We start from the raw sequence: 12,886 nt of genomic DNA on the forward strand, positions 1-12,886 counted from the left end.
TTATAGTGGGCATTACTTGTGATTAATAATGACTATGGTAGTTGACAAAGACATTGGCAAAGGAAAAGAGGCAATAATTGAAATATGATTATGAAAAAAAGGAAAATGTGAGGAAAGGAAGATGAAGAGACATAAATTTGCATGCAATGTAAATTAAAGGAAAAATGAAGGAAAATGAAGAAAAAAGGGAGATCAATGATAAAATGGCAGCAAAGAATCATTTCATAGCTTTTTTCAGTTGAACTTTTGGTCAATTCAGTTTTGGCTCTCCTTTCATTCCCTCATTCTATCATACTCTTACACACCTAGGGAATTCTTGAAGCACTCTATAATTCACTTGGATTTGGAGAAAGAAATCAAAGGAAAGCAAGGAAGAACAAGGAGACAATTGGATCAATAACACTAGACATGATTTCTTTGAAGGTAAAAGGTTGCATGTATAATTTCCTTGTTGATTTTTGGATGCATGGTATATGCATGTGGTTCATTGGTTATGTGTTGTCATTGGCATGGAGATTTTCCTGAAGTGACAATGGTCTCAACTCTGCCTTGCCATTTCCTTGATAAGCAAGGTGTTGTAGGTTTCCCACTTGTTTTTTCTTATTGGTTCTTAGGTTCCCTCTGGTCGTGGGTTGGAACAAATGCTTTGGAGCCCTGGAACAACTTAGATTCCTTAGAGTCTGTGGGTTGAGTTACTAGTCCTTAGAGCCTTGGGGTTGGGAAAAATGTTCTGGAGCCCTGGAACAACTCAAGTTCCCTAGAGGCTATGGGTTGAGTTACTAGTTTCTAGAGCCCTCGACAACTTGGGTAGAGACCTTTCTAAATGATGTTAGTGATTTCTGGACCGTATAAGTGAGATCACTATGGTTGAGGGATGACGTGGTTTGGCCTCTAGAAGCCTTGGTTGGTTTTGTTTTGGTTTAACCCATATGATCCCACATTCATGCTTGGAATATGGAGCGGGGGCGATTGGATGAAAGAGAGGTTTCGTTCAACCCAATCTATGGGTGGGTGCTAAGTGGAAGTCCCTAACTTGATTGGCACTTTCATATGTTAATATGAACTATTTTCCTATTGTGATCTATGAGCACTTGTATTGGTTATCATGTTGACATTATGGCTGATTTGTTATAGTCTTTATTCTAGTTGTATGTTGGTTATATACTTGGTTATATGATGTGCTCTAGCTATGGCTCGTGTTCACGATTTGTTAAGTTACTAGATGGTTGACGAATGCATGGACTAACAAGTGATGTTGCAGCTAGTTAGAGAGGGGTTGAAGCCTTCTTGGTGATTCTCAAATGAAATTTAGAAGTTTATGATCAGATATGCCTTCATAACCTGTAGTTTTCATGTTTACCAAATGTTTCACAAAATGTTTATTGTGTACTAGGCATGTCCTAGTCAAGATCTTGTTCAAGTTTGAATGTTTGACATTGTTGTCATCTTAATCATGATTCTAGAAAGTTAGAGACATTTCTGGGTAGTCGTTTGGAAGCTTGCCTAAAAAAGTGGCATAGATCTCACAACCACATACACTTAACTGAGAAATTTGGGTCATAATTGCATGCAGAGAAGCTTATGGGTGTGGTTGGAGCCTCATAATTGCATGCATGCAGTCTTATGGGTGCGTTTGGAGGATAAGTCTAGTGAAAAAGAGTTTCAGCTTAGGGATTGATCATTTGGGGTGGTTTGCAAGCTCTTGAGTGGTCTGTAGTCCCTAAGGGATGTTAGTTTGTTGTTGGTTTGTCGACCCCACTTCCATAATTGGAACTTGGAGGTCGTGTCATATCATAGTGAAACTCAACTCATGTTTACCCTCGAGTGCTTGTAAAAGTGGGTAAATGTCGGAGGAGGTCATTACATAGAAAATCAGGCCAAACTCGATAAGTGAAATCCAATAACACTTCACCTCTCACTTTTGATTTAAACACATCATTATTTGAAGTCTACAATCTCTTGGTTATGAACTGCAAATGAACTTGTAACATATTATTAGTATTATTGCTATTTCTTTCACAATATACATGGGATATATATTAGTGAAAAGAGGTATTAATGTTATTATTTTCTATGTTTAAAAAATTAGATATGTATCTTTTTCATAGAATCTAATACTTTTTAATAATTATATGATATAGGATAAGATTAAATTTTGTTGAATACCAAAATGCGACGCGACAAACCCAGCGAGAGGTGCTAGTGTTTTTTGCTATTGCAAGCTTTTTTGTTCATGTATAATTTTATAGTTTATTATATTCTCTGCTCATACTCAAACAAGATAATGTGTATATTATCAAATAAATTCCAAGGCAACCACTGTTAACTAATAATTTATGCATAAATGATATTGAAAACACTATTGCACAGGTCCATGGACAAAGATTTTAAATAAACACATTTATCAACTTGTGCTCTCTATGTATAATTAAGGAAATAATAAGTCGTGATCACAATGACGAAACATAATAATATTAGCTATCTAGTCCCTCTTCAATAGTGCGCGGAGCTTTCCACACATGGAAAACTTCACACAAGAATATCATAATGAACCATTGTGTACGAAAATGAAACACATAGTAGTTTGAAAAGTTATTTAAATGTTTTTAAATACATTTTAACAATTTGTGATCACAATGATGAAACGTAATATTATTAATTACAAATTTTTTCACCCCGTGGCCTATGTAAAAGACCCACAACCGTGTCAGTTTTGGCATGATTGGGCAGAGTAGTAGCATAACAATGTTAGTGTCATAGCATTGATCGACGAAATGATCACTTAAAAAATTAGTGTTCTTTTTTTCTTAATTAATTGTCAGGTAGTGACAAATACCAAAAATAAAATGCCCTCTATCAAGTGAATTAAGTCCCATCAGAGCTAACTCAGCCAAGGGAAAATTATAAATTTGTTGCACTTGGTCCCACAATTTTGATATATCATGTTGCAATTCTTCCTCTTCGTGTGTCATAGTAGAGCCTTGTGAGGGATTAATAAGTGTCGAATTATTTTGTTTTGGATGAATTTATAACCCAATGTTGATATATATGCTTCAATATGCCCTTAGAATCATTTCAAACTAATTTTTCAAACAAAAGTTATGCAATTTAGAAAAAAAATGCACACCTTGTTCTTGCTTTTAGGAGCTTGATATTTAAACAATTGTAACTCTGTAATTTAGGATGTCCAAGGTCTGATTTTTTTATTTTTTTTGGTGATAATCCTTTGAGTCTTCTTTCCAATGCCGTAAGTCAGACCAAAATTTGATTCTTCAAAATAATGTTATGTCAAATCTCTCACAATGACCTGATTATGGATTGGTTTAGTAGAGAGAACATGTACGTAATGCCACGTGTCATTGTTTCATCCTTTAGCCCTAAAAATTATATACAAGAAACTACACTCAGTTCTCTTTCTTTAATTTTTTACGAAATTCTAGTATGATGCTTGAAGAGAAAAATATGACGATTTTCCCTCGGTCACTTGTTTGAGACTGAATTATGGAGCATGAAAAAAACCTTAACTTATTTGGACCATATCTCAGAAAATATATCAAACCAAGATCTGAAATTATGGCACAAGGTTCACCAATATTTCAGCTCCATGTCGTTGTAATTTTAGCCTCTGAAGCCTTATAGAAAAAATATTATAGCGAAAATGACATGATGACCTATTTGAAGCAGCGAAACCCTATAATCCAAATCTCTGATACCAAATGTTATGCAACTGGCTCATAAAATAGAAGAAAAGATAAATCAACGACTCGAAAAATATCATCTTCGAGGGGAAAACTTCATTTAAATCACATAAATGAACAATTCTTGAATGATACAAATGACAAGACGTCCGTTGTATATATAGGAGTCTAAGAGGTCACAATATAATCATAGCCTACATCACAATAATAATGTGAGGGCATAACAATAACAAAGATGAGATTCTATGGGGCACAACAATAACAATATGGGGGTTGCATGGGAACAACAATAATAATAAGGGGGCTTCAATAACAATAACAATAAGGTGGCTACACTAGTATTATAGGGATCTAATAGGCAACATGTTTTGTTGGTTATAAGCATCATTGAACACCGATGACAGTGTTCCCCCAAGGGGGAGGGTTCATAACAATCCATGGTTGAATTACATGTAAATAAAATAAGACCAAGGTCATGGGACACATATTCCAAGTTGAATGTTAGGAAAACCATTATAGTGGGCATTACTTGTGATTAATAATGATTATGGAAATTGACAAAGACATTGGTAAAGGCAAAGAGGCAATAATTGAAATATGATTATGAAGAAAAGGAAAATAGGAGGAAAGGAAGATGAAGAGACATAAATTTGCATGCAATGGAAATTAAAGGAAAAGTGAAGGAAAATTAAGAAAAAAGAGAGATCAATGCTAAAATGACATCAAAGAATCAGTTCACAACTTTCGTCAATTAAGCTTTTGGTCAATTCAGTTTTGGCTCTCCTTTCATTCTCTCATACTCTTACAAACCTAGAGAATACTTGGAGCACTCTAGCATTCACTTGGATTTGGAGAAAGAAATCAAAGGAAAGCAAGGAAGCACAAGGAGACAATTGGATCAACAACAATAACATGATTTCTTTGCAGATAATAGATTGCATGTATGATTTCCTTGTTGATTTTTGGATGCATGGTATATGCAAGTGGTTCCTTGATTATGTGTTGTCATTGGCATGGAGATTTTCCTGAAGTGACAATTGTTTCAACCCTGCCTTGCCATTTCCTAGATAGCCATGGTGTTGTGGGTTTCCCACTTGTTTTTTCTTATTGGTTCTTACATTCCCTATGGTTGTGGGTTGGAACAAATGCTTTAGAGCCCTTGAAAAATTTAGATTCATTAGAATCTGTGGGTTGAGTTAGTAGTCCCTGGAGACTTAGGGTTGGGAAAAACGTTGTATAGCCCTGGAAGAGATCAGGTTCCCTGGAGGTTGTGGGTTGAGTTATTAGTTTCTGGAGCCCTGGACAACTTGGGTAGAGATCGATCTCAATCATGTTAGTGATTTCTGGACCGTATAGGTGAGATCATTGTGGATGAGGGATGAGTTGGTTTGGATTTTGGAAGCCTTGGTTGGTTTTGTTTTAGTTTAACCCATATGATCCCACATTCATGCGTGGAATATGGCGCGGGGGTGATTGGATGAAAGAGAGGTTTGGTTCAACCCAATCTATGGTCGGGTGGTACGTGGAAGTCCCTGACTTGGCTAGCATTTTCATATGTTAATATGATCTATTTTCCTATTGTGATCTATAAGCACTTGTACTGGTTATCATGTTGACATTATGGTTGATTTGTTATGGTCTTTATTCTAGTTATATGTTGGTTATATGATGTGCTCTAGCTATGGCTCTTGTTCATGATTTGTTAAGTTACTAGATGGTTGATGAATGCATGGACTAACAAGTGTTGTTGTAGCTAGTTAGAGAGGGCTTGAAGCTTTCTTCATGATTCTTAGATGAAATTTAGAAGTTTATGATCAGATATGCCTTCATGACTTGTAGTTTTCATGTTTACCAAATGTTCGACGAAATGTTTGTTGTGTACTAAGCATGTCCTGGTAAAGATCTTAATCAAGTTTGAATGTTTGAGATTGTTATAATCTTAATCAGGATTTTGGAAAGTTACAGGCAGTTCTAGGCAGTGGTCTGGAGGCTTGCCTAAAAAAGTGGCATAGATCTCGTGACCGCATGCACTTAACTGAGAAATTTGGGTCCGAACCACATGCAGAGAAGCTTATGGGTGTGGTTGGAGCCTCATAATCGAATGCATGCAGTGTTATGGGTGCGTTTAGATCATTAGAGGATAAGCTTAGTGAAAAAGAGTTTCAGCTTAGGGATTGATCACCTGGGGTGGTTTGGAAGCCCCTGAGTGGTCTGTAGTTCCTATGGGATGTCAGTTTGTTGTTGGTTTGTCGGCCCCACTTCCATAATTGAAACTTGGTGGTCGGATCATATGATAGTGACACTCAACTCATGTTTACCCCGGAGAGCTTGTAAAAGTGGATAAATGTGGGAGGAGGTCATTACATAGAAAATGAGACCAGACTCTATAAGTGAAATCCAATAACACTTCACCTCTCACTTTTGATTTAAACACATCATTATTTGAAGTCTATAATCTCTTTGTTATGAACTGCAAATGAACTCGTTAAATTTATTAATATTATTGCTATTTCTTTCATAGTATACCTGGGATATATATTAATGAAAAAAATATTAATGTTATTATTTTTTATGTTTAAAAAATTAAATATATATATATTTTATAGAATTTAATAATTTTTAATAATTAAATGATATAAGATAAGATTAAATTTGGTTGAATACCAAAACGCGATGCAACAGAGCCAACGAGAGGTGCTACTGTTTTTTGCTATTGCAGGTTTTTATGTTCAAGTATAATTTTATAGTTTATTATATTCTATGTTCATACTCAAACAGGATAATGTGTATATGATCAAATAAATTCTAAGGCAACCATTGTTAAGTAATAATTTATGCAGAAATGACACTGAAAACACTATTGCACAGATTTATGGACAAAGATTTTAAATAAACACATTTATCAACTTGTGCTTTCTATGTATAGTTAAGGAAATAATAAGTCGTCATCACAATGAATAAATATAATAATATTAGTTATCTAGTCCCTCTTCAGCAGTGTGCGGAGCTTTCCGTACAAGAATAGTATAATAACCATTGTGTACGACAATGAAAAGTTATTTAAATGTTTTTAAATACATTTTAACAATTTGTGATCACAATGATGAAATGTAATGTTATTAATTGCAAATTTGTGTTAGTATGATTGGGCACAATAGTAGTATAACAGTGTTAGTGTCACAGCACTCATCGAAAAAATAATTACTTAGAAAATTAATTTTAATACCCTTTATCAGAAAATTAACTCTCATCAACAATAACTCAACCAAGCTAAAATCATAAATAAAAATACTAAAATATTAAAAATTTATTTCTCAATTTAACAGAAAATAAAAATATTAAACATTTTCTACCCGCTTTAATTAAAATTATAATAAACACTGAAAAATATTAAAAATCAACCACTTGAGGTCAAAGTAAATGCCCTTGACAAGGCAAGTGCTAATAAGTTAGTTTTTTGACACGATGAGATCTCTTTAAACCTGACCTCTGCATTACGAGACAAGTACTAATAAGCTATTTTTTGACACGATGAGATCTCTTTAAACCTGACCTCTGCATTATTTTTCGGCCGTAACTTTCTCCCCTCGATTGAGGCAGTGACCACTGACGATCATGATAATTCTCTACCTTTCAATAATTGAGATGAATGTCGTCTCGATGGAAGTTGGAGGCAATACCAATTAAGAAAAATGTAATTAATGCTATACTTTCCTTAATTAGCACTTATTGTTGGGATTTCCATCCATAGTTCAATGTGTCCTCAAATGCTTAAAATTCGCGACTCGCGAGTCCAAAAACTATCAATAATTAACCCCGGGAGTGTGTTGACTCTTAGGTTGGGTGGTGGGTATGATGGTAATGAGGCTAGATGCATAGGAGTGTGTCGACTCTTAGGTTGGGTGGGGAGTATAATGGTAAATGAAGCCTTAAGTTTATGCAAGCTAAATCTATCATTTGTTTAATTTTTCATAAAACCCTAAAGCAATATAATTAAATTAAATTTATTATAAGTTTAATATAATAATTTTAATTTTTTAAGTGGTGGGTAATTTTATTATAATTCAGTAGTCAGATCAACAATGAGGATAATCAATTTTGGTTGCTAATCATGAATGTAGGTTGACTCATCACAGTTATTCAAGGAAAACCAAGCTACTTGGAATAACCGTGAGTAGTCTGTAAGGGGGCAGACTTTCACTCATGCTAGATGCCTCAGTGTATTTCCATAGGCTTTTACCCCTATAGTTATTCAAGGAAAACCAAGCTACTTGGAATAACTATGAGTGGTATGTAAGGGGACAGGTTTTCACTCATGCCAGATGCCTCAGGCTATTTCCATAGACTTTTTCTCTTTCTAGATGCCTCTGAGTCTTGGATCGTCACAAGCTATTTCCATAGGCTTTTACTCTTGTGAAATGCTTCTGAACCTTGGGGTCTTAGGCTGTTCACCTATTTCCTTATCTCTTTGAAAAACAAATTTTTATCCAAATAAAAACAATTTTAAAACCTACTCCAAACACTTATAATAATTTTAATTATTAAAACCGTTGGAATATAAATTTTTTTATTAAAGTAGACTTCTCTCGTAACCAGGTACAAGTGGTGATTAAAGTTATCGCTATAATATATCATTGCTAATTTTATTTTACTACTTGGAAGTCCCAAAGGGAAGTTAATGACGAAAGAACTTTCGAGTGTGCCTCTCTGTGCCTCGAGATAATGGATAAGCATGAATATTTGAGCCACCCTCATGGGAGGGATGGTGTGTGCAGATGTAACAGATTACGCGTGGCAGGACTCTCTTTCCACCGAACGTGCTTAGGGTTACACAAGTTTCGAAGGAGGTAGTATGAAGTGAACCCCTGAGAAAGACGGAAAAGAGATATAAATAAATAGAGGGGGCAGAGCTCCCACTGGAGTGGGAGTGCAACGATAGCAGAGCAGTTCCTTCGAATCCCTATCTCCTGAGCGCAAACCCATTCCGTTTAGCTATGTCCAGCGACTTAATCTCCTCGCAGTGATTCTCTCTCGAATCCTGCCTCTGCCCAAAATGCTGTTGCTCAGAAATTCTCCCAGTTCTGTGTTTACAGCTTCTGCTCTTTCCCACTTAGAGGTCACGAAGAGAGACAAGATAAAACCCACGAATCCACACATCTGGAACTCAGGAAAATCTGTATATGGGTGTTTTTCCAGATGTCCTGGTTCCAATCCCCGCATGAGCCTATTCACAGATCATGCTGATTCTGATGGTGAGGCCACTGATTCTGCTTTTCCCATGAGATGCAGAAGAATCCTCTCCCTATCGGATGGTAATTTTACAGCCTCTACCTGCAGAAACTCGGAATCTGCAGAAGCTAGCAGCCTGTTAGGGTTGAATACCTGGACAGTCTCTCATCCAAGCCTGGATGAAGTGAGTAAATTAGATATTGCATGTCTGGAAAACCCAGTTGAGAATTCAGTCTCTGCCCAACAAATTCAAATACAATTAGAAAGCGACTCGACCTTGGCATCAATTTCCCACCCTATGGGCTCTAGTCTGACAAGTATTAAGGATGAAGAATTGGGTGGAGACAATGTAGAGGTAACCAGCAGAAATATGAGTAAGCTTGTAGATTCAAAGTACCCTTTGGGCTCCAGTCTCATAAGTATTAAGGTTGAAGAATTGGATGGAGTTAATGTAGAGCTAACCAGCAGAAACATGAGTAAGTTTGTAGACTCATTTGTAGCAACTCTTCATGAGAACTATCCATTAGTGTCTAGCAAAATTGAGGGTTATAAATATTCAACTCTAGAAGTTGGCCCAAATGGAGTGCCATTAATCTGAACTGCAAGAGGATGCAGAGTTGCCCATGTGTCTGAGACTGAGCATATGAGTAGAGGATCTGGTATTGAAAGACAAGGACGAAATTGTGAAGCTGCAGAAGATCAGAATTCCAAGAACATCAGAGATTTGTATTATCAAAGCATGTTGGAAGCAAATCCTGGCAATCCACTTCTTCTCAGTAACTATGCAAAGTTTCTGCATGAGGTAATTAATTGTGCAGGTTCTTTGCTTCTGACATCATGAACTAGATATGGAATTGTAATTCTATGATTATACCATGCTGATTCTCCAGCGGGTTTGATTTATTTAGAGTAATTAATTGTGCAGGTTCTATGCTTCTGAGTTCATGAACTAGATATGAAATTGTAATTCTATGATTATGCCATGTTGATTCTCCAGTGGGTTTGATTTATTTAGAGTTTCATGTATTCTATTGATAGGTGCAACATGATATTCCAAAAGCAGAGGAATATTATGGGAGAGCCATTTTGGCAAGCCCGGAAGATGCAGAGGTACTGTCACTCTATGCCAAGTTCACATGGGAAACATATAATGATGCAGCTCGGGCTGAAACTTACTTTGCTCGGGCAGTGAAGGCTACCCCTGATGACTGGTAAGATATTTCAGATCTCCCTCTAGCCTCATGCTGAGAAGAATTTTGAGTTTTCTTTTCCACATTAATGGCATTCCTATTAAATTCGCAGGGTAGATTAAACTCATCCGAAAAATCCCATCAGTATTGACAAAAATCTGTTGAAATAAGCCTTGGACTACCCTATACTGTACTTTGCTGCTTAATGTACCATTAGATCATGGTGACCCTGCAACTCATAAAACATACTCTTACTGACCTAGTTTGACCTGATTTTTTGCAGTTATGTTCTTTCATCTTATGCTCATTTCTTATGGAGTTCTGAAGAGGAGGAGGATCACAATGATGGTTCTTCTGATCTGCAAAATGGGACAGCTACACCTTACATTGGATCTGTATCTGCTGCTGCTTGAAGTTATACCATCTATAAACAATGAAGGAATATCATGGAGATTAGCAGCTTGAGTTCTTGAAGAAATTTGAGCAATAACATGATAGTTAGATTAGTTAGATTTGTAGCGATCCATATAGGTAGTTTGGATGATGAACGGGCAAAGAAGGATGGCTAAATTTTTCAGCTATGAAAATATATGGTGCAGTGGCACTCATGTCAGTTGCAGAGTTGTCAATATAACTCTTGTGAATAGGGAAGTTTTGGCAGCAGAGTGACCTGAAAATTAAGACTCTGAAGGCTGCTATGCCACATGTATATGAACATGAAAAATCTGTAGCATATAACTTCATGAAATATCACTAATCGCCAAAGTTATGCTATCCTGTTTTCTGAATACCAGCTGAAATTGTCAATGTTTATACAAAATATTTTAAGTCTGTCAATGCCATTATACAAAGTATTTGAAGTCTTGTGTTGCAGTTCTTGCTTCAAGGGTTCTGGTGTAAATATAATGTGAAATTGTCAATCTTTATACAAACTTTGTATTTTAAGTCGTCGTGTTGCAAGTCTTTCATCAACTTAAAAATGAAAAAAAGATTGTTATGTAGCATTTCTCGATTACACAATCACAATTCACTTGCGATGCTTTTGATTTACAACTTTCCTGAACGTGCATAGCAAAGAATAATACAAAATATAACTAACGTACACGAAGAATAAAGTAACGTTTGCACACGCTACATGTCAAATAGTAGCGTTCAAATAAGCGACGCTTATTTGTTTTACGTGTGATATTCGTCACATTAAAGATAGTTGATTGGGGTTGTTATTATTATCGGTTATTGGTAAACGAGAAATGTTGTGATGCGTTCTGAGGAGTTTGTTACATTTTGCTTGGATGAAAGAATCTTTTTCCAACAAAATTAATCTCTTGAGGAGAATATGAGTATTTTTTTTTTATCTTTCTTGTCCTTTTAGTAATTTTCAAGGAGAATATGAGTATTTTTTTTTTATCTTTCTTGTCCTTTTAGTAATTTTCAAGGAGAATATGAGTATTTATTTATTTATTTTTATATATATAGTAATTCTTGTTTCTTAACTAGTTTATCAATTTATTTTATTATTTTATTTTATTATTATGTTATTTTAGGTCTTTTTAGTAATTCTTGTTTTTTATTATTTTATTTTATTATTATGTTATTTTAGGTTTTTTTAGTAATTCTTGTTTTTTAAGTATTTTATCAATTTATTTTATTATTATGTTATTTTTAGTATTTATTATTATGTTATTTTTAGTATTTTATTATTTTATTTTATTATTATGTTATTTTTAGTATTTATTATTATGTTATTTTTTATATTTTATCATTTTAATGGATAAGAATTTTTCGGAAAAAGTTATATTGAAGATTTTGGTCAATGCTTTTCAAACCAACAAGTATGGTTCATCCTCAGGACACGATGAAGAAACAGATCCAGGAAGAGGAAACAGATCCAAGAAGAGGGTTAAATAGGGAGACAATGAAAAAGTTATATTAAAGATTTTGGTTGTCACTTTTCAAACCAACCGCTGTGGTTCATCATTAGGAAACGATGAAGAAACTTGGTCCATCATCAGGACACGAGGAATAAATAGATCCAGGAAGAGGAAACAGATCCAAGAAGAGGGTTAAATAGGGAGACAAGTCAATCTAACAGCCAGAAAACCAAAAAGAGGGTTAAATAGGGAGACAAGTCAATCTAACAGCCAGAAAAAAACGATTATGTTTGACACGGGGAGGCAAAGGGGAAATGTTTAATAATATTTAAATAAATTTTATTAATTTATTAATTATTTATTATATTTCTATTTCATATATATATATGAGACAAGTCAACCTAACAGCCAGAAGAAAACGATTATGTTTGACATGAGAAAGCAAAGGAAAAATATTTAATAATATTCAAATAAATTTTATTAATTTATTAATTGTTTATTATATTTCTATTTCATATATATATACTTTTATTTATTAACCTATTAATGGCTAAATTTGATTAAAGTTTTAATAATATTTAATTCTTTTTTATTTTATCTATATAAAATGGCTAAATTTGATTAAAGTTTTAATAATATTTAATTCTTTTTTATTTTATCTATATATATAAAAAGATTAAACACTGATAATAAAGAGTAAATATATAATATTTATATATAACTAATATTTATATTATTAATAATATTAATTATCGATAAAATTAATACTAAATAAAATACTAATAATTAATATTTATATTAAATTATATTATAATATCAATATATATAAATAAGTAAAGATTAAAAACTAATAATAAAATAATTATAATATTAATAAACACTAATATTATTAATATTT

The 12,886-nt window shown here is 34.1% G+C and overlaps 1 pseudogene across 1 annotated transcript; it reads left to right on the forward strand.

Annotated features, from left to right (window-relative positions):
* The first annotated feature begins 8,559 nt into the window (after positions 1 to 8,559).
* LOC149263643 (uncharacterized) lies at positions 8,560 to 10,798 on the forward strand (annotated as a pseudogene). The gene is made up of 3 exons (XR_016259291.1): positions 8,560 to 9,729; positions 9,966 to 10,138; positions 10,401 to 10,798. The product of XR_016259291.1 is annotated as an uncharacterized LOC149263643 (transcript).
* Positions 10,799 to 12,886: the final 2,088 nt, after the last annotated feature.

The sequence above is a fragment of the Pinus tabuliformis genome, chromosome 6, assembly GCF_031772625.1.
Source record: "Pinus tabuliformis cultivar Carrire ecotype Pingquan chromosome 6, CPIR1, whole genome shotgun sequence".
In the NCBI taxonomy this organism is placed as follows: domain Eukaryota; kingdom Viridiplantae; phylum Streptophyta; class Pinopsida; order Pinales; family Pinaceae; genus Pinus; species Pinus tabuliformis.